At 40.9% G+C, this 13639-nt stretch overlaps 1 long non-coding RNA gene across 1 annotated transcript; it reads right to left on the reverse strand.

Annotated features, from left to right (window-relative positions):
- Nucleotides 1-350: 350 nt before the first annotated feature.
- LOC148152904 (uncharacterized) lies at nucleotides 351-10401 on the reverse strand. Its single transcript, XR_015761836.1, has 2 exons — nucleotides 10183-10401; nucleotides 351-1426 (listed from the first exon to the last, which is right to left on the reverse strand). It is a non-coding gene; the product is annotated as an uncharacterized LOC148152904 (long non-coding RNA).
- Between the last annotated feature and the right edge of the window lie 3238 nt (nucleotides 10402-13639).

The following is a 13639-nucleotide window of genomic DNA, read 5'->3' on the forward strand; positions in this document are numbered from 1 at the left end:
TATGAGCTGAAACGCTGAGCTGCAGGTCGAAGCGCTGACGGAGGCCTGCAGCAGCGAGCGTCTGCTCAGAGATTCCATCAGAGGAGGTTTAGCACCGTCCTGCTGATCTGGCACAGCTACAGTCAGTCTCTGTTGCCTGTGTTTGGTTTTGCATCACACCCTCCATGCCTTCAGGTTAAAACACTGAAGAAACATGCAGCTCCTCAAGTCAGAGGCTGTTAGGAAATCACACTGCTGTCAGGAAGGGAGTGTGAGCTAAAAGTCTGCAAATACAATCCAGATCCTCTGGACTAGATGGTTATCATCAATGTGTGTGTTTAGTTTTCAAGGTGAAGATTTGCTACAATTAATTTCAATTCAGTTCAGTTTTATTTCTATAGTTTGCTTTACAGCTGTTCCTCATATTGAACATGCATGTAGCAACAGTAGAGAGGAAAAAAACCCCATCTTTAACAGGAATAAAAAATAACAGAGAAACCATAATGTTGAAATGACAGCAAATAATGGAAACTGGGGAGTAGAAGAAGAGGAAAGTGACAAAACGTGGTCAGTTATTTGTGACCAAAGGGGGCAGCACTGAGACAATCTCAGGCGAAAATAAAGTGGAACTAAACAAACCCACACAAAAATGTCAAAATTTGAATAGAAAGAAAGACAGAACCCTAAATAACTTATTTAGAGTTTATCAAGAAAAAAAAGTTGTTTTGGGGGTTAGTTAGCCAGAGGTACATGGTGTCTGTGTCTGGAGTGTAGACCTTAATCCAAGCTACATGTGTCAAGATGTCATATCTGCTGGTTACAAAATCTATCCAAATGATTTCATTTATTAAAAAGAATCGGCAGAAATGTCACTTTCAGACTGAAAAACCACCAACAAAGCTGGTGGTTTTACAATTAGCGGTGGGAATACAAACGCTGGACTGCATTTGGTTGGTTTATCAGATAAATTCCCAATAAAATATCAGCGAGACAAAATGTACGTAAAGCTTCATGGAGAATGAAAACTTTTGCTGAGCTGTTTTAGTCTTCTGAGTCTCCTGGTTTCCTCTGAGGCGTCTCCATGCAGCAATCTGCCCCTGCACAGAACCACGTTGTGTATCATGCACACACACCTAAACAGACACACACACACACACACCCACACACACACACAGAGTTAGCTACAGCAAACAGTCTCCCTTCCGTGGCTGCAGCAGCAGCAAGCAGCTCACTGACAGATGATTCAGAGCACTCCCGATGAGAACAATGCTCCGGTGCCATCCTCACACCACCAGTCTTTCCCACAGTTGCCATGGGAACCCTTGCTCGTGTCATCTTCCAGCAGAAGTGTTTGTGTTGTCTTGCTTCCTACCAAGCTGGGAGTCACGTGCTCGGCTGACAATGCCAGCAGGAAAATCCCTGCTCCAAGGACAGCAGACAGAGAGCACTGCAAAAAAAAAACATATGCAATGGTGAATTTAACATGCTCAATTTCAAGAAAGCTTTTTTTTGGTGGATATTCAGGATCAGTCGGTTCCCTCTTCCCATCGTCACAGAGCGGTTTTTATTAAGAAATAAAAAACGAAAAGTATATCGAGTGACTCCTGCCGTCTTGCGCCTGGAGCCGGTTATTCTCCGTCAGCCTCCTGCACCCGCTGGATGCTGACGGAGGAAACTCATAAGGGGCAATAAACAGAGTAACTCGATCAGAGGGAAGCTGCGGATTTGTTGAATTCAATTTGTGGTGACCGTTTTTTAAAGATGAGCAACCAGAGGGGACACGGCGCACAGCGTCACCGCCCTGCTTTATGAATAACACTGAGGGAAATGATGGCGGGTGTAAACAAATCCGCAATTAACCGTTTCCATCTCACTGTGTCTTTGGTCATTGTGATGCAAAAACAAAAAGAAATCCATTTCCTGGTGCAACTTTGCCGATAAGCTGCAGAGGTCAGCAGATCCCTGCATTAGTTCACCTGAAACATCTTGAAGTTAAACTGTCACAGATGCAATAGAAGCAACGTAAAAATGAATATCGTTAAGAAAAAGGAAAAGAAAATAACAAAGCACTTTGTTTCACCTGCAGCCACCTGAAAACCTGGTCATGCATCATAAAGCAGCTTGAAAATTACAATTAAACGATGCTGATATGGTATAACAGTGCTGTTGAGATGAACATTTCACATTCCTTACTGTGACAATGGTCTCGTTCAGATTAGGATGATCTGAAAACAAGATGACTAACATTTTGATTCTCAGAAATTCTCAGTTTACGGGCATCATTTCATTATGCTGCCTCTTTTTTTCAGCATTTAAACACTAAAAATGAGTGTTGCTAATTGCTCAGTTCTTAGTAACTGCTAAATGCAAATACTGCAATTAATGTGGATTATTGACAATATGAGTTTAGTAGAAATAGAGGCTGCAGGAGAAGAGAATATCCTCATGGAAGAGCAAAAGGGAGACAGATAACAAACATTTTCATAATACCATTTATACTTGTATGTCTGGTATCGTCAGAGATGCACAAACAGTAATTCTTAAAAGTCCAGCAGGTTTCGCTTCATAGATCTGGTCAGGTGTGTGTGTGTGTCTCTGTAGGAGGTTTTCCTCCAAACACACTCTTATCTCTGCATCCCTGGTTGCTATTGTGGTGGTTGTGACAAAGTTGACTTGCAGCTCTATGAATGCTGGTAGATGAAGTCTGATTGGTCTGTTGGAGTAAAATGGAAACGTAACAGTCACTTGTTGCTTTTTTAATAACAAGAACAGCTAGAAAGGCCTAAACACAGCTGAAACACAACATGTTGAGAGTAAAATGAACAAGAGTTAACATGATGTTAGCGTTAGCCTCTTACATTAGTGATGTTAAAACAGTCCTGTTCCTTTATTTAAAGAGGCAGTAGTATTATGTGTTTTCCAAACACATAGTGTCATTTTATAGCACAGTCAAGTTGCTATGTTAAGTGCAGCTGTTATAAAATTGCTATATATATGAAATATGACCTAAAAGAATTTGACTTCCTAATTTAACACCTTTAAAATTGGGCCTCTGTCTCTTTAAAAACTCCTACTCTTTCTGAAACTCCACCATCAGCAAGTCATCACACATGGCTCCTGTATTAACCCTTTAACAAACTTTTATCAGCGTTTCACTGAGAAGCAGCTCAGCAGACATGCACTTCCAACAGGTGTTTGCTAATTGCTGCTGGCTAGTCTGAAGGAGCTGAGTGGAAGTGGGGCTAGGTTGTTTTTCACTGCTGAAGTGTTACCATGGAGATTAAAGGATTTCTCAAACACGCATGAAAGAATCAAGGCAACAAACATTCCAGGTGTGTTTTTGATGAAACAATTACTTTAGAAAGCTAAAGAAAAGTCAATTTTACATAATACTGCCCCTTTAACTGATTCATTTCCTCAAAAGTCACATCATAGTAGTTTCTAACCATATTATTATTATTATTATTATTATGTTTAATTCAGACCACATAATCTTTTGAGAGATGATTTTGAATTTTTGACTGAGGCATGTGACCCTGTCATCATGTTCCTGAATGCTCTCATCTGCATCAACACTGAGAACATTTCCCTTCAGGAGTCGACTTTAATGACCGGAACATAAAAAAAAAAAAGAAAGAAATGAGCGATCTCTAATGAGAATGAAAGCTTCCTGTAGAGACGCATCCTGGCAGAAACAGCAAAGCAACACGCTGTTATTTTCCTCCCCGCTCGCTGACAGCACATGTTTTATGGAGCTGATAGAATCTCCCTGGCTCTTCAGGGCAGCTCACACTTCAGCCGGCTCCTCTGCTTATCTCTGGACTGATCTGCTGCGTCTCGGCACAGAGCTACTCATCCAGCAGGTCAAAGACTCTCCAGATGAGCTGCAGAGAATACTTCAGGCAGTGAGGCTGCCGTGCGAGCATAACACGGTGATTTTATTGCTTTAAATGTTAACTTTATCTGCTCTAGTTTGAGTAAACAGTTATGTGAGCTGTGTTTGTTGACTTTTGTAGAAACAGCTGTAGTTTCACTTTCACAAATCCACAGTACAGCTTATGTTACGTTGTATCGTTGAACATCTTTACAGTTTTCTCTTGCCATTTTCTTCTAAACTTATAGATCTGTTGTATTCTGCTGACCAGGTTATAAACATACAATATCTTATCTTAAAGTTTGCATGTTCTCCCTGTGAATGCATGGATTCTCTCTGGGTACTCCAGCTTCAGTCCCACAGCCCAAAAACATGACTTATATAACTGACTGCATATGTTATATATATAGCATGACGTTAGTGATACCAGTTTTAGCCTCGTGGTCTGAGGAAAACTTAGCCATTGGCCAGACATATTTTTAACAGAAACTTGTGTACTGGTCTGAGTGGAGCCAGTTCTGCAAAAACATTTCTATTATTTTTTATCAGTTTGCTTCTCCCAAATTCCATCAAACAACATCTTAGAAACCCCTGAACAACAAGAACAACCGCATTAGAAACAGCAGAAGATCGGAACAAAGCGACGTTCCCGTGGACACCAGACCTTTGTGTTGGGTTGGCTTTGAGATAAATAATTGACTATTTCTGCCCACACACAGAGGCCTTACATAATAAATGTGCAGAAAGAAGCTGTTAAATGCAACTTTGTTTTGTGCATTGGATATGAGCGGCTGCTCCAGTAAGAATGCTCCGCTGCTTCACAGTGTGAAAAGAATCAGCATGAAAATGAAAGATGACAAGCTGCAGCTAAACTCTGGAGATGCTGGTATGAAGCTGCTTGACATTCTCTGGATGCGGTTCCAGTTTGGAGATCGTTAATGGTTCTGGAGCTCCATAACGCTCTTTAAGTCACTTGAATTTCCTCTAATTAGTTGCATTTTTATTTCTAGCTGAGAAAAGATGTCTTTTTTTTTAGCATAGTTCCTAATGAAAATGGGAACAAATTCTTACTAGGCGGTCTGTCATGGTAGCAAACTTTGCTGGACAATAAATTGTCCCAGAATTTATTGCGATAAATGAAAATATTGTCATGAGAGCATCTTCAAATGGTATAATAACACACAGACACATTCAAGATCAATAAACTTTAGATTCTAATGAACATCTAACACTGGAACTGGAAGACATTTTAAATATCCAAAATATAAATAAGCAAAACAACAGAAAGAACTGAATGAAGAAATGAATCATGAAGTCTCTGTGAACAAAACTGCCCTTCAATAAAAGGGCTGATTGAGACCAAAGCACCAGACTGGAGACTTTTATCACCCAGTTTTTGGTAGAAAGAGAGAAAAGAAATTGATTGTTTTATTTTATAATTCTTACTTGATTACTACAAAATGCACTCAAACCATGATGACAAATTAAGACGTTATGATACTTACAGTGATTTTAGTCTAAGTAGGACAATTTCCTCATGTTTCCTACTCATATTCTAAAAATGCAGCAACTTTCACGCTGAGACCCTCCTCCTGACTCTGATTGGTTGTTTGTGACAAAGTGGCGTATTTCTGCAGTTGATACTGGGAGAATTCAGTTTTTTTCACAGACGCTGTCCCACATTATACTGTCATAACATGACAGCATACTGACAGTATTAACAAATATGTGAAACAACTAAAAGACAAAACAGAAAGTATGGAGATGAAACCAATTCAAACAACTCAGAGCGATAAGAGGGTTTTGTAGGTTGAGATTTTGAACTTTTTGAACCCCTCGCTTCCTTTTTGTGGTCATTTAGATGTTTTTGTGATAATCCCAGAACAGAATCCGCCTGAAACCCGCTCTTTACTCCTCAGCATATTGTCTGTATGTCTGAGAAATACAAAAAAAAGGAGATAAAAAAACAACACCTCTGCATATATTTACTAAACACCCCAAACTTGAAATAAATCAAGTAATGAGGTTCCTACGGAAACGTTTGCACATCAGTGACCTCTCTGTCGTGTTGTCCGACCATGACACTGAAGTCAGCTCTGTGTGTGTCGCTGGGCTGCAGAGCTGGATGGAGCCAAAACAATGCAGCTCATTGGGTTTGGCCTGGAGAGGTGACACTGTGCCAGCCTCATAAACAAGACTCTGAGCACAGATAATGAGCCTCTGCAGGCACCAGTGAGATCTGCTAATGAGAGGACAAAATGAGAGCGAGGTGGATGGCGAGTTAAAGGAGGAGAGTTTGCTGTCTTTAAAGACAGCAGCATCACTCCAGGCTTCAAACGGAGAGCGGAGGGTCTTAGAAAAAGCTTCAGCAAATATAATCCCAGCCTGGATCACCACCTCAAACTACACTGCAACAGCCTACCGTATGGTGCCACACACACACACACCCACCCACACACACACCCACCCACCCACCCACCCACCCACACACACACACACACACACACACACACACACACACACACACACACACACACACACACACACACACACACACACACACACACACACACACAATGCCGAGCATCGACTCTCAATTGATAACTTAAAGTAGTAGAGATTTTTGAAGTGAGGTTCTGTGAGCAGATGCCAAGCAGATACTATCTTACCTACAGCAGATTCATCTCTAAAGGTTCTGATTCAGTAAATGAATGAATGTGAAATCCATATTAGTTGATCCCACAATGGCTAGTCGTTAGGGTCCAAAACAGAAGCAGACTTCTACCATCCTAATGTATGACCTTGACAGAACCTTACTTTAAAAGTCCTCAGAGTCCCTTTAAGAGCTCAAGAGATGTACTGCCCCTATCTCTTATAGGGGCAGTACATCTGCCCCTATAAGGGCCCGGGCTGCCCCTATCTCTTATAGGGGCAGTACATAGCACCAGTTTGTAACACTTTGTTACCTTCAGTTGTTATAAAAATGCTGATAGATCAAACATAACTGAAAGCAGCAGTATTTTTGTAAATTTACCCCTTTAGCCTTACATCATATATGTTATTCTCTCATCAAAATCATACCTGGAGTGTTACTTTGATTCTTTCCTGCATGTTTGAGAAATCCTTTAATCTCCGGGGCAACCATTCACCTTTGCAAAACACCTGAGTGGATGTAGCCCCGCCTTTGAGACACAGCTCCTCCTCAGAGCTGCAGCTTCTGAGTTTCTGCCTCACACAGCAGGCCTTCCCCGCAACTCCTCTACTGAACTCCTTCAGACTAGCCAGCAGCAATTAGATTCTAATGCTGCTGACATTAGAATCAAACACCTGGTGGACATCTGCTGAGCTCATTATAGGAGCTAGTTCTCAGTGAAACGCTGGTAAAAACGGTATTAAAGGGCTAATAGAGAAGTGATGTGATAACTTTCTGAGTTTCAAAAAGAGCAGGAGTTTTTAAAGAGACAGACGCCCAAATTCAAGGCGTTAATTTACAAAGTCAAGTTTCTTTTAAATCATGTTTGATATATTCAGCGTTTTTAATAAAACTGAATGTAACATAGTTACTTTATTGTGCTATGAAATGGCACTATTATGGAAAATATATAATATTGCCCCTTTAAAGGAAATTTGACTTTACAATTTAATGTCTTGCAATTGTGCCTCTGTCCCTTTAAGAAGCTCCTGCTCTTTCAGACATTTTGACTTCACCAAGCCAAAAAAACAATGTTCTTCTATTATCCCATTGAACTGTTCTCAGGATTGTTTCACTGAGAAGTAGCTCCTACAATGAGCTCAGCGGGTGCTCAGCTCCACCAGGTGTTTTCTAATTGCTGCTGCCGCTAGTCTGTAGGAGCTTAGTGGGAAAAGGGTGCTCTGTGAGGCAGAAGCTCGGCTGGAGACTGCAGCTCCCAGGAGTTGCTTTTGAGATGAGAAGAGCGTTATACGCGCCCCCAACACCACACTTGTAAACCTCTGAACCTGCAGCAGCTTCTTATTCTAACTGAACAGTTTTAGGCTATTTGTTTCACATATTTCACACTAGAACTGTAACCAAGCACTAACCAATAGACTCAGTGGACCCCTGGTTCAAGAACAGCCTATGCAGTGACCTGATGCCAAGATTCACTGAGGTTAAGTGTGTGGGTACAGATTCCAGAGAGGCACGCATACACACGTCTGAGTGAGTGGGCGAGCCTCCTGTTATGAGACTGCAGGATGAGTCACGTGTTTTTCTGCAGTCGCTTCGCAGCATCCAAACAGATATATCTTGAAAAGTGACTGATGTAGATCGAGTCTGTTATGAGAGTTTATATCCAGTTAAATATTCTCGGTTGGGATGTGAGTGGATTCCTGGTGATGGAACGAAGCAGCAAGACTCTGTTTTCAGAGCAACACTGATAATTATTAGCAGTAATTAGCATAATGCCTGGAGTGTGGCTGAGTTACTAACTGCTGGTGGCTGTTTAAGTCAGCGTTACATCAGCACCAGCTGCTTCCTGGTCACACACACAAACACACACGCACATGATTTGTTTTTCTACACTCACAAGGACTTCCAGTCATTTCTATAGCCGAACCCTGACACTAACAGGTTTATCTAAACCCAAACACAGCTCTTCCTCTGATGAGGCCCGGGCTGTGGCTCCCATAAGAAGCGGTGGTCCTCATAATGTTGTATTTGTTGGGAAAAAAATGAGCCTTACAAGGTGAGAAATGCTAAACACACACACATTGCATCTTTTCTGCTTGCTCATCTGTTATTAACTAATATTTAATTTAGGAAATGCTCTCATGAAACTGGGACTTTCAGACGAGGGAACTGGAGAAGAATCATAATGAGGCGGGGAGGACTTTGGTCTCAGAGCTAACTATTAACTGGATCGGTCTGCGTCAGCACTTTGTAGCCTTCATCTTGGACAAAGTTTTGTGGAGCAACGTTGTGGTAATTAAAAATGCCGCAGGTTATCCACACAGGAGCGAAGAACAAAAAGGGAGAAGGAATCATCTGGCGAGGTCACTGTTGTTAGGACATGCTGCTTTAAGATTCCACTGAAGTGTAAATATAAGCAAATGTACCGTTTGAGAGCTAACCGAGAAGGTCCACCACCCGACCCCTACAGCCCACCAACAAACATACACACGTGCACACCAGAAACTACTGGGAATACATTATGTGTATGTGAGTTCCAATATATGGCAGCCATGTTTAAAACATGGAGCGACGGTTGCATGTTTGAGCTATTTATTAGCACATTTGCTGTTTTATATCAAACTAAATCATTGGCACAAAGTGTAAATTAAATCTGTTATTTCAGTTTCTTTGAACACATGAAATAGAGAAAAATGTATTTGTTATCAGCTTCTGTTGCTAATCGAAGCTAGCGCCAATATAAACAGCAAACCCCACTTCCTGTTTTCACCCAGAATGAGGTGTGTGTCAGGATTGGTGGTGGTAGTGGTGAGGAGAGAACGCTGAGACCCAGGTAAAATGATGAATATGATGAATTTAATGATAATATAGCTCCTAAACAGTCCAGGAACAGGCTGCACGGCAGACAGATAAGCGCACAGCTATAGCCGGTAGCACTGAATACAAAGACTGAAAACACTAGAGCTAACGCCGACACAAGACTTAATCAGTACAACTGAGACGACGGACAGGCTGACGCAAAGACGTACGTTAGACAAACTTAGACAAGGACCCGACAAGAGACAACAGGTGGACTTAAATACACACGGGGGTAATCAAGGGAATGAGAAACACCTGGGAACAATCAACGGGGAAGACGCAGAGACAGAGACTCACAGGAAGGAACTAAACACAAAAAAAACTAAAAATAAACACACAGAAACATGGATCATGACAGTGTGTGACATCACACCTGACCTGTCACCAAACTCTGAGTTCAGTAACCCAACGTTGTGTCTACATGTATTTGCAATAATATAAAGCCTAAATTGTCGTTTCGATTCAAAACAGACACATTTAGCCATGATGCAAATTAGCTACATTAGGCATAAGAGAACACGATTTCCAATTTTGGTTATGTAGATTTTTCTAGTGATGCTTAACTTTGGAACTGAAGAACTACCGGAGTTTCACTACAATCCTCTTTGGCTAAGTAAAACACTAAATACTGTGAAGTTAACCAGATTTTGCTCACACTCTCACTGGTAGATGTGTTTCTTAGACAACACTTAAAAGTTTGACGGTGAATTCACAACTGTAAACCGCAGTTCATTTGTCTAGAAAGCCTGATTTGTTTGGGGAAGTGCAATTGTGTAATCGAACTCTGAAAAGAAAAGTAAACTCTGGTCCGCCTACTAACCTCGGTCTCGGTTCGGTTGTAGTCGACTCTTGTTCGGTCCGAATGCATATATGAACGGACTGGAGACCGCTCCAAAGGTAGGAAGCGGACTACGGCACAGGGCATTCTGGGTAAATACAAAACAAAACAAATGCATGAGTCTAGCACTAGCGGGAAAAATGTCTCGTGAATTCCTACAACTAGAATCTGAAACCACTCCATTTTTATTTACATATTGTGAAGAAGGAAGTCAAACCCCGTGTCTTCTTCAGAGGTTGGCTTTTGGTGCAGCGCCACCACAGGCGAGGAGGGGAACAGGTTTTGTAATTAGTTTAGATTGACGCTGCAGTGTGAAATCGAACTGCAGCATCTGAAAATATAGGAAATGTTACAATTTCGGTCCCCAATCGAGTTTACTGGACTATCAGTTGTGATGGGACTCTGTCATGTTAAAAGTCATACAATGATGATAAACGGACTGAACTTTTCTGATCATTTAAGGCACTTTACACTAGAGTCACATTCACCCATTCACACACCGATCAGTAGGCAAGTTGGGGTTAAGTGCCTTGCCCAAGGGCACATCAACATAAAGCAGGAGGAAGCTGGAATTGAACCTACTGATCACAGGACAACTACTATTCCCACAGAGCCACAGCCACCCACTCATGATGCATGTTTTGGTATTTGGGAGTGTTCCTGAAGGAAACCTATGAACACTTGAACGCCCCTGAGAGGAATTTGTACGTAACACTGGACAGCTTTCCTATATTCGATAAACAGATAAGATATAAAATTCAATGTTTTCTAGCTATCCAAATTAAAAGCTTTTATTGTAATTAAATGTGCTACATATTTCACAATATCTCACAATGCTTTACTGTTTACTTTCACCGCCACAAAGATGCAACTCATCCTCTGGGGTTCAGCCAACTTGATAGTACCCCAATATCTGACAACAATGCAAACTGAGGAGTGTGTGTACATCATTACAGTGAGTAATGATGATTTTAAGCAGGTGTGAAGGACAGCAGACCAGTGGGGCAATCAGCAGGACATGGAACAGGCGTCGGCTTCTGATTTTCCAGTCTCTCTGAAGCTTTGCATCAGCCAGTCAGATGGACAGAAGCAAAACAAAACTGACAGCAGGCCCAGACATTTTAGGTTCTCTAAAAAAACAAACTGTTTTTTTCCAGTTATGTGTTTGCTTGCGATGCTGATGGCGCAGTGATTAATTAGACAGAGTAAATTATTACAAGTTTTTATTTTTGCAATTTTAATGATTATGGCAGACGTAAAGAAAACCCAAAAGACCAGATTGCCTCAAAAAGTTGCAGGAAAGTAGCTTTAAAAACAACAACAACAACAACTTGTGTTTCCATAAAAGGTTTTGGTGCTACGATGATAAAACTGCAACAGAAAAACTTTTTTTGCATCATTAGTCACATGATAAAAACCAGATGTTGCCCCTGGCGCAAACCACGAAGAAGACAATAGGAAGTAGTTGGAGGCTTATGCAGGGGATGTTTATTAATAACTCATCGCGTAAACAAGCTTATTCACATGTAATTTTAAATGTGTTTTTTATTTAATGGAAACACAGCATATGCAAAATTCTATCTTTTAAAAATGAGTAGAATAGTGATAAAGTTTTGCGTTCATTTGTAACGGAAACTCAGCTACTGTCTGACATAGGGACAATATGATCTGTATGGGAGGGCACATTGTGCAATAAATGATATGAAAGGTGTTACCAAGGAGAACTTATCATGATCATAGAAAGAAAATCAAAGGTACCCATTTCATTTCACATAAAATGAAGAAAACCTTTTCTTTCTCCAGTTATTGTCACATGGTTGATTTTTGAAAACTCTGCATATGCGGTTAAGTAATTAAGATGTGAGCTAATTCTTCTTCTCTGTAGGAAGTTTATTAATACAACAGGAACTCTGCTGAACTGAGTCACTCAAGGACTCAGTTCAGCAGAGAAAAGGCGATCAATTCACAGAGAGAACTTGTTTCCTTCAGCTATTGATCCATGAGGAGCAGTCAGAGCCTGGGCCCACAGTCTGCACTGAGTGATTTATGAATGGCCTAAAGAAAGGCTTGCTCTGTGGTCAGAAAGTTGCTGTTGTTTCTTTTTGTGTTTGGTCTGTCCTGCCTGAATTTGGGTCACTTCTTATAAAAATCTGCTCAGTGTACCAACGTCAAGAAGAGGCTGGGTCAGACATTTTGTAAATCTACCAACTTTGATTTTTACTAAGATTTGTAGAAGTCCAAAATATTCCCCAGATATTTACCAGGAAGCTGAGTAGTTACAATAATTTTGTCCAAAATATGAACAAATTGTGCCAACAGGGGACCAATATTTTTAGCTGACCGGCTAGAGTTGCTGACCACCGGTCATTTCAGAAACATGCTAATCAAAATGTTTGCAAAGCAAAGAAAAGTGCTTCCCTGCTGCGACAGGAAGAACGGAGAAACAAAACAGAAAGCGGAGAAAGAAAAAGAGAGTGTTGATGGGGGGATCAGGTGGTTTGACAGACATCAACCAGAACCAGAGCAGGAGAGGAGAAATGAGAACAAGTAATTATGTTGGAGATTTTCTCTACATTTACTGTAACAAAACCAGTGTGAGGTCATTAAAAAAATAAAGTATAGATATTCCTGAAATGCTCCAAAGAAACTGCCAGAAAAAGGTCATTTTTCTTACTACGTGCTTCACCAACAAGCTCCCAATATCGCATGTCAGGAGAGAAACAGTAAACACTGCAGTAACTATCAGAATGCATGGGGACTGTCCACCAGACACCTCACATCCTGCAGGACATCCAGGTCCAGACTAACAGGATGGCGAACACTTTCATTACATATTATAATGACAGGGTTTAGGTCTGAAAATATCATACTGTGTATGAAAATATATGGCTTTAAGACAGCAAGACTTCAGCATCATCAGTGTTCAGCTTAGCAAAGTTGCTACTTAGCTTATGAGATTCTGGTCATAAACAACCAATCAGAGCCAGGAGGACGGTCTTAGCACTGCCAATCATGCTTGTGTACACACTGCTAAATGTGCTAGTGAGTGGCAGAGAAAACTGTTGATCCACAGTCATCAGGGGCTATGTTAACTAGGATGATCATTCATAACAGACCCTACCATTGGGAAGTAGCTTTAGAGCATGATTGACAGCACTAAGACCCTCCTCCTGGCTCTGATTGGTTGTTTCTGACTGAGTGGTCTCATGAGCAGTCATAAACTGCTTCTGAAGCCACTCCTTTTGGGCAGTAATCTAGTTTTTCAGGGTCATTAGGTTAAGGTTACAGTCATGTATATTTGATGAATTAATATTTAATTTCAAGGCAATAAGAAGCTTCTGATCAAACAAGCAATTCATTTTTCTAAGTATAATTTCAAGGACATAAAATCTGAGGGTGGCTGGTGTAGATTCACCTCTGCATAACAAAAACCACAAAC

Source organism: Poecilia mexicana, unplaced genomic scaffold (assembly GCF_051168715.1).
Source record: "Poecilia mexicana isolate PSO_F unplaced genomic scaffold, ASM5116871v1 scaffold_21, whole genome shotgun sequence".
Classification (NCBI taxonomy): Eukaryota; Metazoa; Chordata; class Actinopteri; order Cyprinodontiformes; family Poeciliidae; genus Poecilia; species Poecilia mexicana.